This window comes from Bubalus bubalis, chromosome 15 (genome assembly GCF_019923935.1).
Source record: "Bubalus bubalis isolate 160015118507 breed Murrah chromosome 15, NDDB_SH_1, whole genome shotgun sequence".
NCBI classification, from domain to species: domain Eukaryota; kingdom Metazoa; phylum Chordata; class Mammalia; order Artiodactyla; family Bovidae; genus Bubalus; species Bubalus bubalis.
In genome coordinates this window covers 28,757,748-28,783,911 of record NC_059171.1, presented here as the reverse complement: position 1 = coordinate 28,783,911, position 26,164 = coordinate 28,757,748, and the positions used below count along the sequence as shown (strand labels likewise).

The following is a 26,164-nucleotide window of genomic DNA, read 5'->3' as shown; positions in this document are numbered from 1 at the left end:
AAAAAATTAAAGAAAAACAATTAAAACATAATAAGATCTTAACAAACACTTCACCAAAGAAGATATGCAGATGGAAAATAGCAGACAAAAGATACTTCACATAATATATTATCTGGGAAATGCAAATTAAAGCAACAATAAAATACCACTACATACCTATTAGAATGGTCTAAATTCAGAACACTAATAGTGTCAAATACTGATAATGATGTGGAGCAACAGGAACTCTCATCCATTGTTGATAGGAATGCAAAATGGTACAGTCACTTTGGAAGATATTTTAGCAGTTTCTTACAAAACTAAATATACACTTACCATATGATTTAGCATTTGGGCTCCTTGGTATTTACTCAAAGTAGTTGGGTTCATTATGTGAACACAGAAACTTGCACATCGATGTTTATAGCAGCTTTATTCATAAATGCTCAAAGTTGGAAGCAATCAAGATGTCCTCCAGTAGGTGATTGGATAAATATATTACATCTAGACAGTGTAATATCATTCTGTACTAAAAAGAAATGAGTTATCAAGCTATGAAAAGACATACAGGGGATTTAAATGCATATTCCTAAAAGAAAGAAACCGATCTGAAAAGCTATGTTGTGTGTCATTCCAATTGTATAACATTCTGGAAAAGGCAAAACTATGAAGGCAGTTGCCAGGAGCTGGGTGGAGGGAGGAATTGGTAGAGTTCAGAGAATTTGGGGGGCAGTGAAAATATTCTGTAATGATAGATAAATGTCAGTATTCATTTGTCCAAATCCATAGATGTACAACACCAAGAATAAACTATCAACTATCAATCTTGGTTGATCATGATTTATCAATTTAGGTTCATCAGTTTTAATAAATGAACATCTCTGAGGAGGGATGTTGATAATGGGAAAGACTATGCATGCATGGGCGCATGGGACATAAGGGAAACCTCTGTATCTTCCTCTCAGTTTTGCTGTGAACCTTTAGCTGTTTAAAAGATTGCCAATACAGTATACTAACGCATATATATGGAATTTAGAAAGATGGTAACAATAACCCTGTGTACGAGACAGCAAAGAGACACTGATGTATAGAACAGTCTTATGGACTCTGTGGGAGAGGGAGAGGGTGGGAAGATGTGGGAGAATGGCATTGAAACATGTAAAATATCATGTATGAAACGAGTTGCCAGTCCAGGTTCGATGCATGATACTGGATGCTTGGGGCTAGTGCACTGGGACGACCCAGAGGGATGGTATGGGGAGGGAGGATGGAGGAGAGTTCAGGATGGGGAACACATGTATACCTGTGGCGGATTCATTATGATATTTGGCATAACTAATACAATTTTGTAAAGTTAAAAATAAAATAAAATTAAAAAAAAAGATTGCCTTAATTGAAAATCTCTAGATAAAACAATGGATAAACTTTGTTGTATGGGATGATTGATTATTTTTCTTCACCGTGTATTTTAATATGCTTTTTTAATTGGAGGATAATTGCTTTGCAATGTTCTGTTGGTTTCTGCTGTATTTTAACAAATTCTGTTTGTTTAGTTTCAAGTAGATCTCCCTACTCTTGGTTTGACTTCCACAATTCTATAAACATTAGAAATGTAAAGCACTCCTAAAGATCTCTACAAAAGTTGGAATTAATTGACTCTTATAGCCTCACAATCTTTCTTTCTTTAGGGTTTCTGCTTCCATTGCATTTGTAGTGCTTCTTCAAAACATGGTGTTAACCTAAACATGGGATCACATATGTGAGCAAGCACACATTTAAATTAAAATCATAAACAGTCTTTAAAAAATCACTATAAGCATTAATGAGTCTTTTAAATTACAATTGCAAAGTAGGGTATTAGAAATCATATTAGAAATAATCCTTTCCCCTTACTTTTCATCCTTCACTCTACACTGATGACCCAATCTCCCAAATTTATAAAAATCATATAATAAATACTAGGTAATCAGGATGCTCTTTACTACTTATTCCATCCAGTCTTTGTACTAACTTTGTACTCTGTCTTGTCTCCATGGTTCTTAATGCTTAGAACTTGATTTCATAATTCAGCCTTAATGTCCAACTCTGACTCAGATTATATTTGTCACAATGCAGTACTGGGTTTGAAATAACCAGGGTATTTTAGGAAACTGCATAAAAGTAGCTTCTTCTCTCATATTAAGATCCGATATTAACCATGTAAAGCTATGTGCCAGGGTTCATGATAATGCTCTCTATGAACTGTTGCAAACAATAATATCAAAAATTAAAAAAAAAAGAAATAACCCTTTCTCAAATACTGTTATAAATATCCTTGTTTCCCACCTAACATCATCCATCTTACTTTCTTTGTCTGCTACATCTCATTCAGTTTTAGAATAGAAGGGAATTCTTTTGCATACAGAGAACTTCTCATATGTTAATACAATTGCACACACACACACACACACACACACACACACACGCACACGTGTTTTTTTGAGGCCAGGGAAGTCTGCTTCAAAATATGCCTCAATGCCATATTGATTATTTTGAATTAGTCACTTAAGAAAGAGCTGATGCAAGAGGCACCTTTTGACTCTTCTCTCTAAAGTAGGAAATAAATCTCTCATGTGAAAGGTGCTCTCCCAACATCTGCACCTAGAGGTAGAAGAGGGAATTTATCACCATACAGAGGGAATTTGGGGCTGAGAAGCTGAGAAACATGGTTACTTCTTTAATTTACTACCCCAAGCTCAAACTTTGTTTAGATTATTCACTAAATATGTATGCGTAGCCTAAGTTCTCTGTCCTATTCATCACAAAATTTATTTTTCCTTGTCTAAAAAGTATAAAAGCTATTTTCTCTATTTCTTAAGCCCCACTTTTGAGACCTCCATGTAAACAAATTAAAACTCTTCCTTTTTCTCCTGTTCATCTGTCTGTTTTGATTTTACTATGTCTAGCCATAAGAATACAAGAATGGTAGCGGGGAAATTTTCATCTCCCCAACAGTGTGTGTGTGTGTGTGCACACATGTGTCTGTGTGCATACTCACTATTGCTTCTTTAATCAACTATTAACCAAATATGGTTAATATTTTTTAAAAAACCTTTTAATAATTCTAGCATTAGTAATGAATCAGTAATATATAAAATGTAAAAAAATCAACACAAGAGTGTAGTTTTAATTATCTTTTCTAGGATATTGGTTACCTAGGAAATATCAGCAAGAGGAAATATAATTAACATATCTTGTCAACTGTATTATTGGAATGAAAAATGAAATACAAATAATACTACCTTTTTCAATTATTAAATTTTCTCTAAACTTTGTTGACATTAATGCAGTTTCTAGCAGCTCATCATTCATCTATAATGTATAAATTTGACTTAGTCCTGATTGCATACAGTAAGAGCTTAAAAATAATATAACAATTCTTGTTTTTTTAAAGTAATTTTTAAACATGTCATTTTCCTACAAAGATTTTTCAGTATACTTCAAAAATTATTATCTTTTCAAACTCTTAACTACAGCTTTAATAAAATGTCAGGGGATTTAAGCTTGATTTTTTGGTTATTTTTTTTATTCTAAAAATGTTTTTCTCAATATTCTCAGAAATATAAGTGAATTTATAATAAAATGGCAAATATTTAAAAATGAAACAGCATGCTACATAAAACTGAAATTCAAATTCATTTCTGCTACCTATGTCTCCCATTCAAAAGAAGCTTGAGTATATTTGCATGTACATTTGGTATGTGTGTGTACATGTGTGTGTTGCACATGTTATGTGTTTATTAAGTGACTTATATACTTTATGACTTGACAGATGTCTCAGTAACTATGAATTAAATTCAAAACTTAACTATGCTTAATTAAATTCATAATTATTTTTTCCTCTAGTTCATATAATATTGCACCTTTCAGAGAACATCATTCAAATTTGCTTTGGAGGCACTGAAAGTTTTGTCAGACAATCATCATGCAGCCCTATTGTAATGTTCTTCCTCTCTGCTCTGTCCATCATCATCTCCCATTAAATGGTCACTCTTGGCAAAGCTAATTGTGGTTTTCTGTTCAATATCATTTTTGTAGCTGCCTATTTTAGAATATGTTTGATAAGGAGTCAATCTTGTCTACATGTGAAGAACCAGAATAAAGCCATGTGTAAGGATAAAAAGAATCTTAGAAGAAAGAGGGACTGCCTCCCAGTCCTCTTTTCCTGCCTTATTGTGTCTCCTTTAAAATATAACAGACCTGATAAAAGGCCTAAACTTTTGATTTTATAATTCAAGGTCACAGGCTTTCTGACAGTTGGAACTATGAACATATACCTGCCATATGAACTCGGTTCTTTCAGGGAGTATCAAGGAGACAGTCACAGGGTTCATCCATTTGCTCTCAAGGAGCTAAGAGATGTTTTAGTTGTTGTTTCTTTTACTTTACTGCATATATTTATTTGAAATTCAGTTCAGATTTTGTAGTTGCTTTTGCATCATCTTAAATGTTGATTCCAATATTAAATTGTGTCTTCTAATATTCAGTTGCGTCTTCTCTTTCTACTACACTGGTCTGAAAGTGAAAGTCACTCAGTCGTGTCCAACTCTTTGCAGACCCATGGACAATAGCCTGCCTGGCTCCTCTGTCTGTGGAATACTCCAGGCAAGAATATATTGGAGTGGGTAGCCTTTTTCTTCTCCAGGGAATCTTCCCAACCCTAGGATCAAACTTAGGTCTCCCACATTGCAGGCAGATTCCTTACTGTCTGAAGAAGGGAAGCCCAAGAATACTGGAGTGGATAGCCTACCCCTTCTCCAGAGGATCTTCCCCACCCAGGGATAGAATTGGAGTTTCCTGCATTGCAGGTAGATTCTTTACTATCTGAGCTACCAGAGAAGCCCTAGGGGAAATCACTTGTTGGTAATATTGCATTAATTCCTCACCATGGTATCCCAGGGATGAGGATATACAATAATATTCCTCACAGTCAATTTATTTATGAAAATAAATCATTCTCCTAAGTTTCTTCAAACTCATGAAGTAATGCATCTTTCTCTCTCCATGTTGTCATCCAACATGTTCATTTAAGTGATAAAAGTAATAATCTATAACTTGAGAGAAATGTTGTAGGTTTGGTGTAAATGCTGTTATATGCAACATGAATTATCATGAATAAGATCCATTACAAGTTGCATGCATCTTTTGTTAATTTTTAATTATATCTCTTAACCATACCACTTTAGGAAAGTTTTTAGTGTTTTCACACATGTTGTATCAAGTCACTCTCTCTAATGCTGCTGCTTTAATTTTCATTACAGCTTCTCTTTAAACAATATGTATGAGTTCTATGGAACTTCTTAATATATACTCTGTAGTTGAAAATTACTGGCGATAAAAATAATTGTAAATTTATTTTCATTTTTTTATTGTTGTTGTTCTCCATAACAAGTGATACTGGAATAGTACAAAGATTTTTCTTATGAAAATAAATAAGAATCAAGAGTGATAGGAATAAACTGAATGTTTAGATAAATAAAATTAATGTATAGGGGAAAAGCCCACAAAGTTATGTGCTTTGAAGCTTTCTTAAATCCTGTACAAATTTGAGGTCTTCAAATAAACCATCTTAACCTTTATTTTTCAGGGAAGAAAAGAAAACAAACATTTTCATTTAGTTTAAAAGCTGTATTACATTCAGTTCTCCCAAACACATATAATAAATATATCAATCTTTACCCTGGGAAAACAATGAGTCGAGCAATTTGTAGACTCATTAACTGCCCTACAAAGTATATATTTTAATACTATTACAAATGTTTTTTTTGTTGTTTTTACATTGTTATTGTTGTTCAGTCATTCACTCATGTCTGACTCTTTGTGATCCCATGGACTACAGCACCCAGACTCCCTTGTCCTTAACTATCTCTCAGAGTTAGATCAAATTCATGTCCATTGAGTTGGTGATGCTATCTAACCATTTCATCCTCTGCTGCATTCTTCTCCTTTTGCCTTCAACCTTTTTCAGCATTAGGGTCTTTTCCAATGAGTTGGCTCTTTGCATCAGGTGGCCAAACTATTGGAGCTTCAGCTCCAGCATCAATTCTTCCAATAAATATTCATGGTTGATATCTTTTAGGATTGATTGGTTTGATCTCCTTGCTGTCCAAGGAACCCTCCAGAGTCTTCTCCAGCATCACAATTCTTTGGTGCTCAGTCTTCTTTATGGTCCCACGCTCATGTCCATTCATGACTAGTGGGGAAACCATAGCTTTGACTATAAGGACCTTTGTCAGCAAAGCGATGTCTCTGCTTCTTAATATGCTGTCTAGGTTAATTTTAGCTTTCCTTCCTGGTGGCTTAGATGGTAAAGAGTCTGCCTGCAATGCGAGACACCTGGGTTCCATCCCTGGGTTGGGGAGATCCCCTGGAGAATGAAATGGCAACCCACTCCAGTATTCTTGCTGGAAAATTCCATGGATGTAGTAGCCTGGTGGGCTAAAATTCATGGGTTTGCAAAGAGCTGGACATGAAACTAACACTTTCACTTTCCTTCCAAGGAGAAAGTGTTTTTTAATTTCATGGTTGCAGTTGCTGTCCACAGTGACTTTGGAGCCCAAGAAAGTAAAGTTTGTCACTGCTTCCACTTTTCTCCCTTCCATTTGCCATGAAGTGATAGGACCAGATGTCATAATCTTCATTTTTTGAATGTTGAGTTTTAAGCCAGCTTTTTTGCTCTCCTCTTTCACTCTCATCATAAGGCTCTTTAGTTCCTCTTTACTTTCTGCTATTAGAGTGGAATCATCTGCATATCTGAGGTTGTTGATATTTTTTCCAGCAATCTTTACTTCAACTTGTGATTCATCCAGCTAGGCATTTCACAAGATATACTCTGCATGTAAGTTAAATAAGCAAAGTGACAATATGCAGCCTTGTCATACTCCTTTCCCAATTTTGAACCAGTCCATTGCTCCAAGTCAAGTTTTAACTGTTGCTTCTTGACTCATATAGGTTTCTCAGGAGATATGTAAGATAGTCTGGTATTCTCATTTTTTAAGAATTTTCCAGTTTTTTTGTGTGATCCGCACAAAGGCTTTAGTGTAGTCATGGAAGCACAAGTAGATGTTTTTTTCTGGAATTTCCTTACATTACTGAAGGAATTTATAATTTGACTCTTGCTAATACGTGTATATAAGCAATAAACATTAGATTTAAATAGTAACTGAGGTTTATTTTACAGTGCTTTCAATCAAATATTTAGTAATAGGACACACTGATCTGTATTCACACTGATCTGTCTTTGTTATAAAGACTTTTGGAATCACAGTATCCATCTCTAATAAACTCTGGGCTTCAGAAACCATTTCATCTAAAAATCCTTCAGAATTTGAGATTATAAAATGTATCAATCTATGTGGAAAGAAAAAGTATCCAAAAAACTGTGAGTAGAAATGAACATTAGCAAAAGATATGTAAAAGAAATAAGAACACTAAATATAGAAATATAAATGGTTATAATTATTAAATTAGAAAAAATTAAATAGTTAAAATAATAAAATAAAATAGACATTTGAAAATTAACATTTTTGATGAAAGAGAGAGAAGGAAGAAAGGAAAGAAAGAAAGTTGATTTTGATGAGTGAGAAAAAGAGAGACAGAGACAATGAGAAAGAACGGAGGCATGGAGATAGTGAAGGAGGGACAAAGAGGAAGGGAAGAAAGACATACATAAAGAAATCAAAGAAATTCTAATTAGATCAGTAATTATAGAGGAGTTGGAGAAGATCTAGAAAGAAATGTTTGAAAGGATAATACAAAGTAATAATAGAAGTTAATACTAAACCTTAAAGAAGAGAAAATTTAATATATGCTATCAAAGAAGTTAGCAAAATATAACAATACAGTAAATTTTTAAAAGCTTTATAGAAAAGTGAAAGTAAAATGCATTGTTGTAAAGAAGTAAAAAGACTCATTAGGCAAGCATCATGGATTAATACAGTACATACACAAGACGTGGTGAGAAGTAACAAAATTGCTTTGCAAACACAGCATACACATACGTGTATTAACACTTAAATTAAATTAAATTAAATTTCTAAAATTATAAGAAATGTCATGTGTACTGAACTGATTTTTAAATAAGAAAATGAATTCAGGGAGTTTAAGTAATTCATTAAAATCTTTTCTCAAATAGGCTGAAGGGATCTGAAGCAATACCCATTATCTCTAGCCTAGTAAACTTAAGCAGTTTTTTGGGCCTCTGTAAAGATTCTATTTTGAATGATATCAAAATTATAAAAATTAAATTAATTGATATATATACTATTAAAATGTACCTATGGCTATTGTTTTTAGCCTGTGGTTAGTATTATTTTCCATGTTTAAAACACATTACATGACTGCTTCATTTTCACAGTTTCATTTTTTTTTTTTCTTCTTAAGAGATTGGGAAATATATTTTAAAACGTTCAAAAACTATATTTACAGATTACAGTTTTTTGGTTATTCCAGCTCTCAGTTCAGTTCAGTGGGTCAGTCATGTCCAACTCTTTGTGACCCCATGGACTGCAGCACGGCCAGGCTTCCCTGTCCATCACTGACTCCTGGAGCCTACTCAAACTCATGTCCATCACGTCGGTGATGCCATCCACCCATCTCATACTGCCGTCCCCTTCTCCTCTTGCCTTCAATCTTCAATTTCAGCTCTAGTAACCAATAAAATTCTGGAATTCTTAAGTGATTTAATCAGGAAGAAAATATTTAAAATAAGAAACATCAGTATAATATAGAACTAATGCCAACTAAAATAGAACCTAATTCATTTTCCTGGCAGAAAATATGCTGTATCTATGCCATTGAATTCTTTGTGAAGTCTCTCTTTTATTCTCATAACTTTGGATTTTAACTTATAAAGTATATATTTTTATAGCTTCATCACAGAGCTTTGTAAATATTATTTCAATTGACATACTTATGTTATCATAGAGAATCAATTGCTTTGTCCTAGAAAAGACAACCTTTCAGAAGTATAATAAAAGAAAATTAGATCTACAGCCATGCTTTCCATATGTAAATATTCTCTTCCAAACACTGAATCACTTATTCAAAATGCACATCCAAATCTTGTGGTTTTGGCAAAGTTCTAGAAGAATTCACTAGAAAATAAAGTAATTTTTGTAATATAACTTTGTCTCCTAACTACAATAGCACAGATTTGTGTTCTATTCCCACTTTTCTGTCAATCGATAATACTCATAATAATGGTTTTATATTATTCTTAACACTGATTATGGGTTGCCACTCTTAATTCACAGATTAATTTTTACTACTTATACACACAGAGTTTATCAATATAAAGACTGGATTTGTATGTAATTAGGTCTTCCTTAAGTTTTTCTTATTCAAACATGAACAGATATGATTCTCTTCAAGCAATCTCACTCATTCCTTGACTATTTCCCTGTCTTTTTTTCTTCATCTCTGTCCTTGTATCATTGATAATAACTCTGAACATGTACATCATATTCTCATGTGGGCATTGTTTAGATGTACTATGAATAGTGAAACAGAGAGGAAAGCTATGATAGCATCAATATCAATGGAATGACTGCCAGTAGGTAAAAATCAGGAAAGTGGTAACTTTATGACAAAATCTGTGGTCTTAAGATAAAAAAATCTCTCCAAAACTGATCCACTAAATTCAGCAATTCAGTATGGGTATTTTTAGGTGCAATCCTTATCATGTGCTAAGTTCAAACAATTATTGATATTTTTTACATTCTATTTTTCATATTTATTTTAAATATTCATAACATATTTAATTAATTATATTAGTAATATTTAATTTATTGATTTAATATTTTGAATATAATTGTTAATATATTTTAATTAGGCAATTAGGCATATTTCTTTTCATTCTTTTTTAAAATAATATTTTGGCTCAGTGCACATGTTCATTTAGATAAAGATGGTAATAATTTTATAAAATTCTAAAATATATCATTAGAAATTTTATTTGGATTGTAATAATTTCATGGATTATTTCAGAAGATAATTTTCTAGTTAAGAAGATAATATGTAGAAGATTTTCCATGTTTTCCATGTAAGAATGTAGTAGGTTTCTCCATTTATTTCCAGATTACTTTTTTCAGTTCTAAATAAACTATTGTAAGTTTTTATGTGTAGGAATACTACTTTGATGGAAAATCTTCTACATACTCTTTCTACATTGTCTATTGTATATTTCATTTTGCTTGGAAATCACTGATGTGTATATATTTGATTACAGTAAGTCCCTTAAATAAAATTCAGTTATTACCTGTATTACTTTTAAAAATAGTTTTCTCTTGGATTCTTCAGTTAAGATACCTTAAAATACATTAGTATATTTATCATTTATTATAGTAAGAATAGATTATATGAGATCAACTCTGAACAAAGTTTTAAGTGTACAATATTATAAACTACAGAGACAGTGTTACATAGAAAATATCTTACTCATTTCTCATAACTGAAACTTTATACCCATTGAACAGCAACTCCTCATTTCCTGCTATTTCCTACCAGTCCCTGGCAACATTTTACTTGCTCAGTTCCTATTCAAAATTGATATATATACCTCACCTTGTCAAGTCCCAGGATATGGCCATTTTCTTAAATGCAATTACTCCACAAAATTCAGGTCCCATATCATATTCTGCCTGCCCTAAGGAAATAACCACTGACGATGCTACCTAAATGCTCCCTGTACTACCGGACTTAATGGATGCAATTCAATCTCTAAATATTTGTCCCTTTTTAGAATTATTATTTTTCATTTATTTATTGTCTTTTTCTAATCATTAATAGAATGTCTTATTTTTCTTTGTATTTTTGGTACATAGCACACAGGTAGGTCAAAATAATAGTAATTTTAATTGACTAATCAACATAACAGGCTTTGCCTTTCAACTGGCACATTTCATAAATTTTCTTCAAATAATCCACTAATTAATGTATCTTTAAAATCTTCTGTATTATTGACTGATTTATGATTTTTAATTACTTATTATTCATTCCTTTCTATTTTTTCTATACAAAGTGTATTTTTTTTTGCTGAGGAAACCACTTTTTAAAAAATTCTTTCCAGAGTTAATGTGAAATACATAGTATATCTTATATTCTTTCAATTTAAACAGGAGCTTAGCATCTTATTATTATTTTCTTATTGACAGTCATCATGTATTTTGATCTTAATTATCACATTTACATTTTTATTTTTATACTATGCTGTGCTGTGCAAGTCATGTCCAACTCTTTGAGACCCCATGGACTGTAGCCCACCAGGCTTTTCAGTTCATAGAGTTATCCAAGCTAGAATACTAGAGTCGGTTGCCATTTTCTTCTCCAGGGAATCTCCCCAACCCAGGGATTGAACCCAGGTCTCCAGCATTGCAGGTGGATTCTTTACCATCTGAGCCACCAGGGAAGCCCATTGTTATATGATATCTTCTTTCAAAAACATATTTTTTCATTTCATTTAATTTTATTTTTGGTTGTGCTGTGTAGCTTGTGGGATTTTAGTTCCCTGACCAGGGATTGAACCTGTGTCACAGCAGTGAAAGTGCTGAGTCCTAACCACTGGACCACCAGGAAACTCCCTGCTGCTGCTGCTGCTGCTAAGTCACTTCAGTCGTGTCCGACTCTGTGCGACCCCATAAAAGGCAGCCCACCAGGCTTCCCCGTCCCTGGGATTCTCCAGGCAAAAACACTGGAGTGGGTTGCCATTTCCTTCTCCAATGCATGAAAGTGAAAAGTGAAAGTGAAGTTGCTCAGTCATGTCTGACTCTAGCGACCCCATGGACTGCAGCCTACCAGGCTCCTCCATCCATGGGATTTTCCAGGCAAGGGTACTGGAGTGGGGTGCCATTGCCTTCTCTGAGGAAACTCCCTAAAAACATATTTTTAAGGAGATTTAGAAAATGTTTTATTTAAGATAGTTATTTCTCCAAACAGAAGCATTATTATTTTATTAGTTAACTAAGAATACTTAAAAATAAATTCATCAATAAATTTTCAGAAAACCTAATCTTGAGGATGAAAAATTTTGGCAAGCTGAAAAAGTTATAGTCTATGAATGGAAAGCATTAAAAACATTAAAAATAATATATACAATCATACAATACCAATATGATTGCCATCTTTTCTTGTAAAATGAGGTACGTTACTATATGCCAAAATGATACAGAGACAATAAAAAAAAATTATATAGGAACAGCTTAGTTAGCAATAACATCACTTACTTAGAACATGTAATTCTAAAATCAAGTTTGCATGTAATTTCCTGCTTGATTTATTCTATGACTCCTTAACTTTTACAGGGTAATACATAATTTCTGCACTCTAATTTCATTATTTTAAACTAGTATTCCAAGCAGGCATGCACACATGTGAACACAAACGCATATACACACATAAATGCTTGCAATAATGTTCTCTTGCACAGACTCCTTAAATACTCCTTTCCACAAGCATTTTCAAATGATATGGTGATAAATATACGGTGATAAATTTCTTACAGTTTTATTCCTACTCACCAACTGTTTTTCACTGAATATTTTCTTTTTGACCTCTCTAAAGAATTTTCTGCAAGGAGATCAAACCAGTCAATCCTAGAGGAAATAAACCCTGAATATTCATTGGAAGGACTGATGCCTAAATTGAAGCTCCAGTACTTTGGCCACCAGATGTGAAGAGCTGACTCATTAGAAAATACACTGATGCTGGGAAAGATTGAAGGCAGGAGAAGGGAACGACAGATGATGAGATGGTTGGATGACAACACCGACTCGATGGACATGAGTTTGAGCAGGCTCCAGGAGCTGGTGATGGACAGGGAATGCTGGCATGCTGCAGTCCATGGGGTCACAAAGAGTTGGACATGACTGAACAACTGAACTGACTGAAAGAATTCTTACATAAAAGTAAAATTCATAAATGTGCAGTGACAAATTTCAGTTGTAATAATGTATATGAAGATTCATTTGTGAATAGACTTCTCAATGACCTAAGTGTGAATTTTGGTCATTTAACTTATATACTTAACACATGAGTTTATAATTTTAGAAAAGGAATAGTGGAGAGAGAATCAAATAAAACTTCTTAATTTGTCAACTAAAGGACTATAAGAACATAGTTTTGGGTAGCATGTAAAATAGCATTTAGATAAATAAAATGATGAAAATATTTGCTAATTTATACTCAGAGGAAAAATATACATTGATATCTGACTTTTCAAAAAGGATAAAACAAAGTAAAAGTAGGATAAAATACACAAAAATGTGGATTGCCATTTTGGAAATCTTGAAAAAAATAAACAACTTATATTCATCAAAATTATCCCTCAGAAATGAACATTCCTCAGAAGAAACTTCTGGGTCCACAAGTTTTAACCAAACATCTAAAGAAAGCTAACATCATATTTACACATTATTTTCAAAAAAAAAACAGAAAAAGAATACTTCCCACTTATTTTATGAGTCTGTTATTATCCTAATACCAAAACTAGACAATAAGTACAAAAAAAAGAAAAAAAAAAAAAACCTCTCCAAGGTTTTGCTCATAAACTCCCATGCAAAATGCATTAAAAATATTAGTAAATTAAATTTAGCAATGTATAAAAGGAACTTATGTATGAAGGCTAAATCAGGTTTCTACATTTGTTGTTGTTGTTGTTGTTCTCTGCAAACAGATACTTCTTACTTCTACCTTTCCAATTGGGATGTCTTTTATTTCTATCTCTTGTCTAATTGTTTGGATTAGGACTTCTAGTACTATGTTAAACAGAAGTGTCAAGGGTGGGCACTGGATCTTGGAGGAGAAGTTTTCAGTTCCTTACCCCCACCCCTGGAAATGAATTCACAGGCTCACAACCAACTAATCTTCAGCAAGTTTGCTAATAATATACAATGGAAAAGGATAAAATCTCTTCAACAAATTGTGTTAGGAAAACTGGATGTTCACACGCAGAACAATGAAATTGAACCCTTATCTCACACCATATACCAAAAAAACCCTCAAATCATTAAAGTTAAATAAAATACCCGAATCCATAAATTTACCAAAAGAAAACATGGGGAATATTTTTTCTTTTCCACACTGGCTTTAGCAACTATTTTTTTTGGATATGATACCAAAAGAACAGGCAACCAAATTAAAAATAATCAAGTCTGATAGCATCAAACTATTAATAAAAAGCTTCCACAAAGCAAAAGAAATAATCAACAAAGTAAAAAGGCAATTTACTAAATGGGAGAAAGCATTGCAAACCCTGTATATGATAATTTCCAAAATATATAAGGAAATCATATAACTCAATAGTGAGAAAACACACTGATCAGTGGACAAAAGATTTGAATAGATATTTCTCCAAAGAAGATATACAAATGGTGGCCAATAGGCATACCAAAGATGCTCTACCTTGTTAATCATCATTGAAATGCAAATCAAAGCAACAGTGAGATATCACCTCACATCTGTTAGGGTAGCTATTAAAAAGTCAAAAGGCAATACATTTCAGCAAGTTTGTGGAGAAATTGAAACCTTTCTACATTATTGGTAGGAAAATAAAACAGTAAGTATGGAAAACAGTTTTGAGGTACTCAAAAATTTAAAAATGGAACTATTATGTACTCCCACTCCTGTGCATCATTCAAAAGAACTAAAATCAAGATCTCAAAGAGATAGCTGCAATCTCATGTTGCTGGTATGAAATTTCACAATAACCAAGATATGGATACCAAGCAAATGTTCATCAACAGATGGATAAACAAAATGTGCTATAGGGGAATTCCTTGGTGGGCCAGTGGTTAAGATTCCATGCTTCCACTGTAGAAAGTCCAGGTTCTATTACTGGTCAGGGAAATAGAATCCTGCAAGCGGTGTGGTGCGGCCAAAAAAAAAAAAAAAAAGAAGAAGAAGAAGAAGAAGAAAAGGAACATTATTCAGCCTTTAAAAAGAAGAAAATTCAGCAGTTTACAGCAATATGGATGAACTTTGAAGACACTGTATTAATTGAAACAAGTCAAAGGGCAAATACAACTATATAAGGCATTTAAAATAGTCAAAGATATAGAATTAGACAATAGAATAGCTGTTACACTGGATGAAGAAAGGGGTACATGGAGAGCTGTTGTTCAATATACCTAGACTTATACAAGATAAGTTCCAGAAATCTACTATACAAAGTGTCTGTAGTTAACAATAAGGCATTGTATACTTAAATCCAGTGAAAAAAGCCAGCAACAAAAGGTTACATCCTCTATGCACCCGTTTTTATAATCTTTGCAAAATGAAATTACAGAGATGGAGAACAGGTTCAGTTCAGTTCAATCGCTCAGTCATGTCTGACTCTTTGTGAACTCATGGCCCACAGCATGCCAGGCCACCCTGTCCATCACCAACTGCTGGAGTTTACTCACACTCATGTCCATTGAGTTGGTGATGCCATCCAACCATCTCATCCTCTGTCATCCCCTTCTCCTGCCTTCAATCTTTCCCAGAATCAGGGTCTTTTCAAATGAGTCAATTCTTCACAATAGGTGGCCAAAGTATTGGAGTTTCAGCTTTAGCATCAGTCCTTCAAATGAGTATTCAGGACTGATTTGCTTTAGGATGACTGATTGGATCTCCTTCCAGTCCAAGGGACTCTTAAGAGGCTTCTCCAACGCCACAGTTAAAAAATGTCAATTTTTTTGGTGCTAAGCTTTCTTTATAGTCCAACCCTCACATCAATACATGACTACTGGAAAAACCATAGCTTTGACTAGATGGACTTTTGTTGGCAAAGTAATGTCTCTGCTTTTTAATATGCTGTCTAGGTTGGTCATAATTTTCTTCCAAGGAGCAAATGTCTTTTAATTTCATGGCTGCAGTCACCATCTGCAGTGATTTTGGAGCCCCACAAAATAAAGTTGCTCACTGTTTCCACTGTTTCCCCATCTATTTGCCATGAAGTGATGGGACCAGATGCCATGATCTTTGTTTTCTGAATGCTGAATTTTAAGCCAACTTTTTCTCTCTCCTCTTTCACTTTCATCAAGAGGCTCTTTAGTTCTTCACTTTCTGCCACAAGGGTGGTATCATTTACATATTTGAGGTTATTGATATTTCTCCTGGCAATCTTGATTCCAGCTTGTGCTTCATCCAGCCCAGCATTTCTCATGATGTACTCTGCATATACATTGAAAAAGCAGGATGACAATATACAGCCTTGATGCACTCCTTTCCCAATTTGGAACCAGTCTCTTGTTCTATGTCCAGTTCTAACTGTTGCTTCCCGACCTGCATACAGATTTCTCAGCAAGCAGGTCAGGTGGTGTGGTATTCCCATCTCTTGAAAGAATTTTCCATAGTTTATTGTGATCCACACAGTCACAGGCTTTGGCATAGTGAATAAAGAAGAATTAGATGTTTTTTCTGGAACTCTCGTGCTTTTCTGATGATCAACAGATGTTGGCCCTTTGATCTCTGGTTCCTCTGCCTTTTCTAAATCCAACTTGAACATCTTGAAGTTCACGGTTCATGTAATATTGAGCCTGGCTTGGAGAATTTTGAGCATTACTTTGCTAGCATGTGAGATGGGTGCAATTTGCGGTAGTTTGAGTATTCTTTGGAGTTGGAATGAAAACTGACCTTTTTCAGTCCTGTGGCAGATTAGAGTTTGCCAAAGATGAGGTAAGAAAGGGATAAGAGGGTTGGTTATAAAAGTGGAGAATGAAAAATCCTTGTCTTGAAACTATTTTGAATGGGTTGGTGGTCAGCTTTATATGCTATATATATATATATATATATATATATATATATAATAAAATTACATAGGACTAAATATATACACACTGTTGTGATTATCTGGGTCATGAAGCTCTTTTTTGTACAGTTCTTCCAGTGGTCATGTATGGATGTTAGAGTTGGACTGTGAAGAAAGCTGAGCACTGAAGAATTGATGCTTTTGAACTGTGGCGTTGGAGAAGACTCTTGAGAGTCCCTTGGACTGCAAGGAGATCCAACCAGTCCATTCTGAAGGACATCGGCCCTGGGATTTCTTTGGAAGGAATGATGCTAAAGCTGAAACTCCAGTACTTTGGCCACCTCATGCGAAGAGTTGACTCATTGGAAAAGACTCTGATGCTGGGAGGGATTGGGGGCAAGAGGAGAAGGGGACGACAGAGGATGAGATGGCTGGATGGCATTGCCGACTCGATGGACATGAGTTTGAGTGAACTCCGGGAGTTGGTGATGGACAGGGAGGCCTGGTGCGCTGCGATTTATGGGGTCGCGAAGAGTTGGACACCACTGAGCGATTGAACTGAACTGAGATACGTACACACACACACACACACACACAAATGGATGCATTTAAAATGGTGATCCGAGTAAGTTCTATTGATTATATCAATGTAAGTTTCTTTGTTTTAATATTGTACTATAGTTAAGCATGAAGTTGACTTTAGAAAAACTGGGTAGATAAATGGTATATGAGATGAGTTCATATTATTTCTTACAGTGGCATTCCAATCTATAATAATCTCAAAACAAAAATGGTAAAGGACCTCCTGGTAGCAACAAGTGCACTCAAAGACCAGATTTTGGTCTCTAATGACACTCTAGGGCTGGGGCAGAGAAAATACAGAACTATCCTGGACCATATTGTAGTGCCAGAAATTAAGAAAAAGCATTATAAGGACACAGGAAACAATATGATACCCCTGTTGAAAAAAATTAGCTAAAAAGTAAGTATGATATATATATATAATTTATAATATAAATTTGCATTATTTATTTATAATTTATATATAAAATACATACAGTTAAACCATTAGTGTAAAATAAACATCCATATTTATATAAATAAATAATTGAATAAATAAATGAAGAAGGAAAAAACTCTGTCTTATGAAATGAATTACAATGCTTTCTTTACATACTAACTCCCTCCAGGCATGGTATTTGATTCTCACATACCCTCTTCTCCAATGAGAAGAATAATCTCCCTTCAGTAACTTGCTTCCCAAAAAGAGAATATGGAAAGGAAAAAAGAAACACAATTCTATATTGTAGATACCCGCTAAATACCACCTTACCCTGGTGATTAAAGCCTTCACCATATATCTAACCCAAAGTTAACATCACCACTGCTAAGTCATACTGATAGCATGCATTTTTAATATAATGTGATAAGGAAACCCAGGGTCAGAACTAACCATAAGAAACATATCAGAAAATCCCAAGTTGAGCAAGATTTTCAAAATATCTAGTTAATGCTCCTCAAAACCATCAAGATCATGAAAAACAAGGAGAATCTGAGAAACTGCCATGGATACTAAAGATACATGGTTTCAAATGTAAAATATATTGAATAAGATCCTAGAAGAGAAAAAGATAATAAGTGAAAACGAATGAAATTTGAATAAAATATGGAAATTTAGACACCATTGTAGGTTTCTTGTTGTTATTGTTGTTATCCAGTAGTTAAGTCATGGCCAACTCTTTGCGACCCCATGGACTGCTGCATGCCAGGCTTCCCTGTCTTTCACCATCTCCCAGAGTTTGCTCAAGCTTATGTCCATTGAGTCAGTGATGCTAACAAATCATCTCATCCTCTGCTGCCCCCTTCTCCTGCCCCCAATCTTTTCCTACATCAGGATATTTTCCAATGAATTGGTTCTTTGCATCAGGTGGTCAAAGTATTGGAGCTTCAGCTTCAGCATCAGTGCTTCCAATGAATATTCAGGGTTTATTTCCTTTAGGATTGACTGGTTTGATCATCTTGATCTTTAACTGACTCTCAAGAGTCTTCTTCAGCACCAGAATTCTATTCGGCACTCAGTCTTTTTATGGTCTAACTCTCACATCCATTCATAACTACTGGAAAAACCATAGTTTTGGCTACACAGACCTTTGTCAGCAAAGTGATATCTCTGCTTTTTAATACACTATCTAGATTTGTCATAGCTTTGTCTTTTGGATATGTCTTTCCAAGGAACAAGCATCCATTCTATAGTACTCTAACTATAGGGTAAACTGAGTGAAAAGCATATAGAATATTTCTCTACTATCTTTGCAACTTTTTTCTATAAAGTTATTCTAAAATAGAACTCTTGTTAAAAACTAAATATAATTAAAAATCCAGTTTTTTAGTGACACTAGTCTCATTTCAATTACTCAGTAGTCACATGTGGCTACTATACTGCACAGCAGAGATACAGGATATTTCCAACATATCAGTACACTTAGCATAGTATCTCTCCCCTGTCCAATTTTCCCCCAAAGCCTCACTTATCAAGATGAGCTTTTACTCCAATCATTGAGATCCAAAAACAATTTTGACTAATCACTAATCAACAGAGACTAATTACATATAAACATGTGGTCAATAGTGGGATAAACCCATAATCTAAGTCTGAAGGCAAGGCATGTAACACCTAATCTTCAACTGTAATGTTTGATGCCCCTATTAACCACTCCTAGAATTGCACTAAACCTCATCTATTTAACCTTCATAGGATCACAGAGAATACAGGCAGTAAAGGGAGCCTGGTAGACCTGCAGAAAAGTGAAATGGTTTTCCCTGCCACAAGCTTCCTCAACCAACCTTGGACAATATCTCCTGTACTTGAGTTTGGTTCAAAATTCTGAAATATATTTACTGAGCAGCAAACCCCTCCAAGCACTTGCCCTTAAAAATTACACTAACTACAACTTCCCAATACCATAAAGAAACTTTCATAACAGTCCCCTGGTAAGACCAAAGGTTTCTGAGGCAACAGGGAAAGCATAAGTGTGGGACACCACACAATAAGGAAAGGAAACAGAAATAGCCATGTCCAAGGAATTATCCACACAAATTGTGTGCAAAACAAAACAGAACCAAGGAGTTGTTACATAAATGGACTAAAAATGGCATCTATATATTGGCCCCTATGTTGGTTACTTTTTCATAGGAGGTTGAGATAATAAGCTCAAAAGCAACCAGCACAAAACTCAAATTCTTGAACATCTAACTACTTGAAATATAGCCCAATCAAATATACAGCATTCAGAGTCTGCCTTCTTTCCATATCACATGAAATTTCACCCAACATCTGTTAGTTATACAAGGACAGACCATTTAGCTATAGAAAACCATAAACTGTTAATGTCCTTCAGAGCCCTCTGATTCAGAGTATTCCCCCATTGCTGTTGAGTGACATCATCTGGACAGGGAAGTCCCCTCTCCCCTGGGAGTTCCCTTCTGTTTCCATTTCTCAGCAATGGCCCTGCACTGCTGTCTCTGGAAGTCTTCTGCTGTAAATGCTCATCTCCTTCAGGCAGTCCTGTCCAAGCGGCCACCCAATAAACCTCAGGCAATATTGTGCAATATTGCCTTTTCATGGCCATTTCTTTTCCTTGATCAGCCCTGAAATCCTTGATATCTACTCTCAGCTTTCTGCCATCACTTCATACCTCTATCATGAAGACAATCTCTATATTCTTGTACTTTTCTAAGCAGTAGACGACTGTTTCTTGTTTCTTCATAACTGTTACCTTTGTAGGAAGGGACATACTTTATTATTTAAACAAAATATTATACAGAAAAACAGGGCCTACAAGTAAAAAGGAATTTGTAAAGTATCAGATGTTAGTTGAATGCTTATAGCTGTAGCATCAAAGGTCAGTTGTTTACCTGTCATACTAGTAAGCAAGGATGGCAGAAGGGCAGAGTAAGATCTATGCAAAAATTTACTATTTCCACTGGAAAAGCATTTTCTTCTTCTTATTATTTTGGTAAAGTGTATGGAAGTGATTCCTAGAAATCTATCATCTTCTATATAATCTCAATTTTCCTCAACAGTCATTGCTATTTAGCATTTTAAACAATGTGATTCTCAGTGGGCCCTGGGGCTGTTGTATCTTTTTTTAAGACTACAGGGTATCAGAGTTTCAAGATAGCATTATTAGAATAAAACCTTATATCAAGCATTTCAAAAAATCACTGTTGTATAACAGCTTGAAAGCTCTGGGCTTTGTTAAGTAGATAGCATCACAGCTTGTCAGAATCATCAGCCACCAACTGGGATTGTGATATAAGGGTTTAAAGAAGCATTGTTACTTTCCAGTAGAAGGAATTAATATTTAAAAGGGTAGTTTTCACCTTTTTTATATTTCTCTGAATTGAGTTACTTGATTGTTTAATTCTGGGCAAAACCTTTCATAAGCTACTGAGAATTTAATCATTGTATTCCTTTCCCAAATGCTAGCCTTTATAAAATAGTTTCCACTTACATATTTTTTTCAGTTTAAACATTTGCAGCTAAAGAACAATTATAGTCATTCTGTTTCAAACTTTAAAAAATTAATTCAAATAGTAACAAAGGAGATTTTCCCATCTCTTCCAATTTTATCATTGGTAGTCTCAATACCAGGTAATTGTATCAGGCAAAATGACAGAACTTATTTAATAAATTGGACATGCCATTCTATAAACTAAACCTAAAGTGAATGGCATATTATTTTGTCACAATGCTTTTATTCTGCAATGTATTCGGTTGAAACATTCAAATGAGGGAAACAGTTTAAATATGACATTTTTCATGTGCTTTATCACTATAATAATTACTTTTAAATTGTTCAAATGAGATAATTTGTAGTATAAAAACTGTAAAATTTACTTTCTTAAGTACAAATATATTCTTTGACCTAAGATTTAAATACTCAGTTCTATAACTTTTATATGTTTTTTGACTTGGGCAATACTGTAGGTGCTCTACCATAGTTAAATTGTTCAGTCACGTTTGACTTTTTGAGACCCCATGTACTGCAGCATGCCAGGCTTCTCTGTCCATCACCAATTCCCAGAGCTTACACAAACTCATGTCCATTGAGTCAGTGATGCCATCCAACCATCTCATCCTCTGTCGTCCCCTTCTCCTCCCACCCTCAATCTTTCCTAGTATCAGAGTCTTTTCTGAAGAGTCAGTTCTTTGCATCAGGTGGCCAAAGTACTGGAGTTTCAGCTTCAGCATCAGTCCTTCCAATGAATATTTAGACTGATTTCCTTGAGGATGGACTGGTTGGATCTCCTTGCTGTCCAAGGGACTCTCAAGAGTCTTCTCTAACATCGCAGTTCAAAAGCATCAATTCTTTGGCACTCAGCTTCTTTATAGTCCAACTCTCACACCCATATGTAACTACTGGAAAAACCATAGTTTGATTAGATGGACCTTGTTGGCAAAGTAATGTCTCTTTTTAGTAAGCTTTTTAGTAAGCTGTCTAGGTTGGTCATAGCTTTTCTTCCAACGAGCAAGAGTCTTTTAATTTCATGGCTGCAGTCACTATCTGCAGTGATTTTGGAGCCCAAGAAAATAAAACCTCTCACTGTTTTCATTGTTTCCCCATCTATTTGCCATGATGTGATAGGACCAGATGCCATGATCTTAGTTTTCTGAATGTTAAGTTTTAGGCCAACATAGCCTTAAGGCCTTAACAGTTCTGGTATCTGGTATCCAGGACAACTTCCAGGTTTCCCTTGTGGCTCAGCTGGTAAAGAATCCGCCTGCAATGCGGGAGACCTGGGTTTGATCCCTAGATTGGGAAGATCCCCTGGAGAAGGGAAAAGCTACCCACTTCAGTATTCTGGCCTGGAGAATTGCATGGACTGGATAGTCCATGGGGTCACAAAGTGTGGGACAGGCTTTCGTTTCACTTTCAGGACAACTTCCAGTTGCCACTATCCATCCCTCTGCCTGAGGGCTTTCTCCAGGGAAGGCTACTAGATGCCATCAGAACAGACAATTCCCAACTGGGAGTTTTAAATATTCTGTACCAACTTCCCATCTTTTGGTTACAATAACAAATGTGTGTTCTTCACTATGTCTCATGCTGTTACTGGCTTGATAACATTTTGGGGCTTCTTTCTTTTTCCTATTTCAATTTTCCACTGTCCTACCAGTGTGTCTGCATCTCTCAAATAAACTACTTATATTTGAATTCTTATGTCATGGTTGTTTAAAACATTCATCACTACTTTGGTAGTGTTCTCTCCCTCCCATCAACAAACTGTCAATTTCCATTTGTTTATTCTCAGTATACATGAATTTTTCTATTCTTATAATATCCCAGAATAGCTCCCCCACCTATTTCTTTTTAAACATCATATTTGCCTCCATATTTCTCCATTTCTCTGCTCATCTTCAGTAAACACTTCTTGATATTAATAGCATTTCTTATAAAGGAGCACCTCCCCACAGCTTATTTAGTTTTCAGCCCATTCCAATGCAGCAAAAGCCTCTTACTCCTCCAGATTAGGAAACATTTCCTTGCCAAAGTAATTTTATTTTTAAATCTGATGAGCATGTCTCTGTCTTCATCTATATCAATATCCCAGGAGAATCTAGTGCTGTTGAACATACCCTACTTCCTACATATATCCTGATACATGGCATTGCACAAGCCATAAATGTCCCTTTAAGTTTTACTTTCCAATATTTGTAAATGGAGAAACTATTTACCCAGAGTCTGAAAACAAATACTCATGAGATCTATATGATTTGCTTTCTCTACATATTCCAAATAGTTAATGTATTAAAAAAAAAAAAAAGCAAAAACAAACAAACAAAAGCATGTTTGTTTATAGCATTTCATTTCTCCACATTCTCTAAGTTTTTAACATCTTCCCAGCTTCACCATGAAATTCTGGACTAGTTTACCATCATCCTAAGCCTGAATAATAAAATAAATTTCCATTTGGTATCTGATTCTATGCTTCCTGCCTCTCCCTAGTTTATTCTTCACATAGGAACCTGAATGACTTTTTTTTTTGTTAACAAAAACCTAGTGCTGTAAGGATTACAATTTCAATTTGTTCCTATAGCCTAAAAGTCCAGCAGAATCTGGCTTTGCATTAGCTTTCAAATATCATTTCCTAACATTTGCTTTTGTGTATAAGCTTCTGCTACACAATCAGAGTAGAATCAGATATTTTGAAACTATGTTAAAGAGGATAAAATATCAAAAACAAATTATATATGAAAGTGTTACTATTTAGAATGAGCAAAGAAATCATAAAAAGTACACATTTTTGAAAACATATATTCTAAGAACATCATAACATAGAGAAAAACAACACAATATTATGTCATTATTAACTTCTTAAACTACTTTAGAGTTTTTTCCTCTGTGTTTGCTGAATATTCTAATTGTCTTTTCATATCAGAATAATTTTATAATGTAGTTTTCTAAAGAGATAGTAGAAAGATAATTCAGTCTCATTTCATAATTGGGATTTGTTTATTATGTATTTTTGATGGGTAACCACAAAATTTACATACAGAAGTACTCTGGTTTGTGTGGCTGTCAAACACATAGATTCTGACCATTTTAGTTTTAGGTTTTGCCAATCAAATAAGAAAAATGAATAGATTCTGTGTTTATAATTTTATATACCACAGTATCAATACCTGATAGATGAGAACTTCTATTTCAACTAGGCATCAATGAGAACTAAATCTTTCATATTATGACAGGTAAATTTTTCTACAAACTGTCTCCTGTTTGTGTCCAAGTTTTGTTCCTCCTATTTTGTACTCCATCCTTCCAGTATGTGGCACCAAAGTGCACATCCTTTTTAAGGTCATAGTTAGGATGTATCCATATAATGGATGAAGGAGATTCCTAGAAGCTATTTTCATGCAAGAATGGTTAGGAATAATTTACCTGCATACTGAAGAGATTGATTATATATATATACGTATATGTGTGTGTGTATATATATATATGAAAGGTTGTTGTTGAATCACGCGAATACACCGGGATTCTTGGACCCCGGAGGAGAAGAATTCAATCCGGGGCCAGAGACGAGGCTTGATCACTCAGAGCTTTTGTGTAATAAAGTTTTATTAAAGTATAAAGGAGATAGAGAAAGCTTCTGACATAGGCATCAGAAGGGGGCAAAAAGAGTACCCGCTTGCTAGTGTTAACAATGAGGTTATACAATCCAAAGAATGTCTGGAGGTTGTAAAGACCTCATCAGACCTACTCCCATAATTTACATTTTAAGATAATAGAAGGTTTAATCCAAAGACTGTCCTTAGGCAGGATACATTATTGTTATATAATCCTAAGGAATGTGGAGAAAGAAAAAAATTTGTCCTTTCTTCCTCCTTGAGAATTCCAGACCCCTCTCTCCTTGGGGACCCCTAGACTCCCTATCAACCTGCCTAGGAACTGACTCTCTCATATATATATATATATATATGAACATACATACATACACACACACACACACACACACACACATATATATGTTGTTGTTTAGGTGTTAACTTGTGTATACCATCTTGTGACCCCATGGACTATAGCCCACCAGGATCCTCTGTCCATGGAATTTCCCAGGAAAGAAGACTGGAATGGGCTGTCATTTCCTTCTCTAGAGGATCTTCCTGACTCAGGGATCCAACCAATTTCTCCTGCACTACAGGAAGATTCTTCACCACTGAGCCACAAGGGAAGCCCTATACATATAAAACATATATTATAAATAACAGATTTAGTTCTCATTTATACGTAGTTGAAATAGAAGTTCTTACCCATCAAGTATTGATACTGTGGTGTGTGTATGTATATATATATATATATATACTGCTAAATTCAAATCAAATGTATCACCAATTAAACATACATCCAGACAATGAATAAATGAGTGAATGAACAATATTTGTCTCCTTCACAGCTCTGGACATTTACTTTAGGAAGTAATTAAAATATAGCTCTTAGAATATACTCAACATGAATTTGAATCACTGCCCTGCTGCTTATTAATCTTTCTTATTCTCAGTTGGATTAAATAGAAAAGAAATAATAAGATAGAATTATCTAATATGAGTGATCACATTATGTGTAAATGGTCCAACTTTCTAATTAGAGATTATCAGATTGGATAAAATAGCAAGGACAATAAAGAACTCAAAGTCATAAATAGTTTAAAAGAATGAAAACTCATAGGTATAGGCAAAGATTTCAATAGTTCAGCTTAGTGCTAAGCATGTTGTGGCTTAGTCACTGTCATGACTGACACTTTGGGATCCCATGGACTATAACCTGCCAGGCTCTTATGTCCATAGCGATTTTCCAGGCAAGAACACAGGAGTGGGCTGCCATGACCTCCTCCAAGGTATCTTCCCAACCCATGGTT

The 26,164-nt window shown here is 34.6% G+C and overlaps 1 non-coding gene across 1 annotated transcript; it reads right to left on the bottom strand.

Annotated features, from left to right (window-relative positions):
* Positions 1-11,520: 11,520 nt before the first annotated feature.
* TRNAE-UUC lies at positions 11,521-11,592 on the bottom strand. The gene has a single exon. It is a non-coding gene; the product is annotated as a tRNA-Glu (tRNA).
* Positions 11,593-26,164: the final 14,572 nt, after the last annotated feature.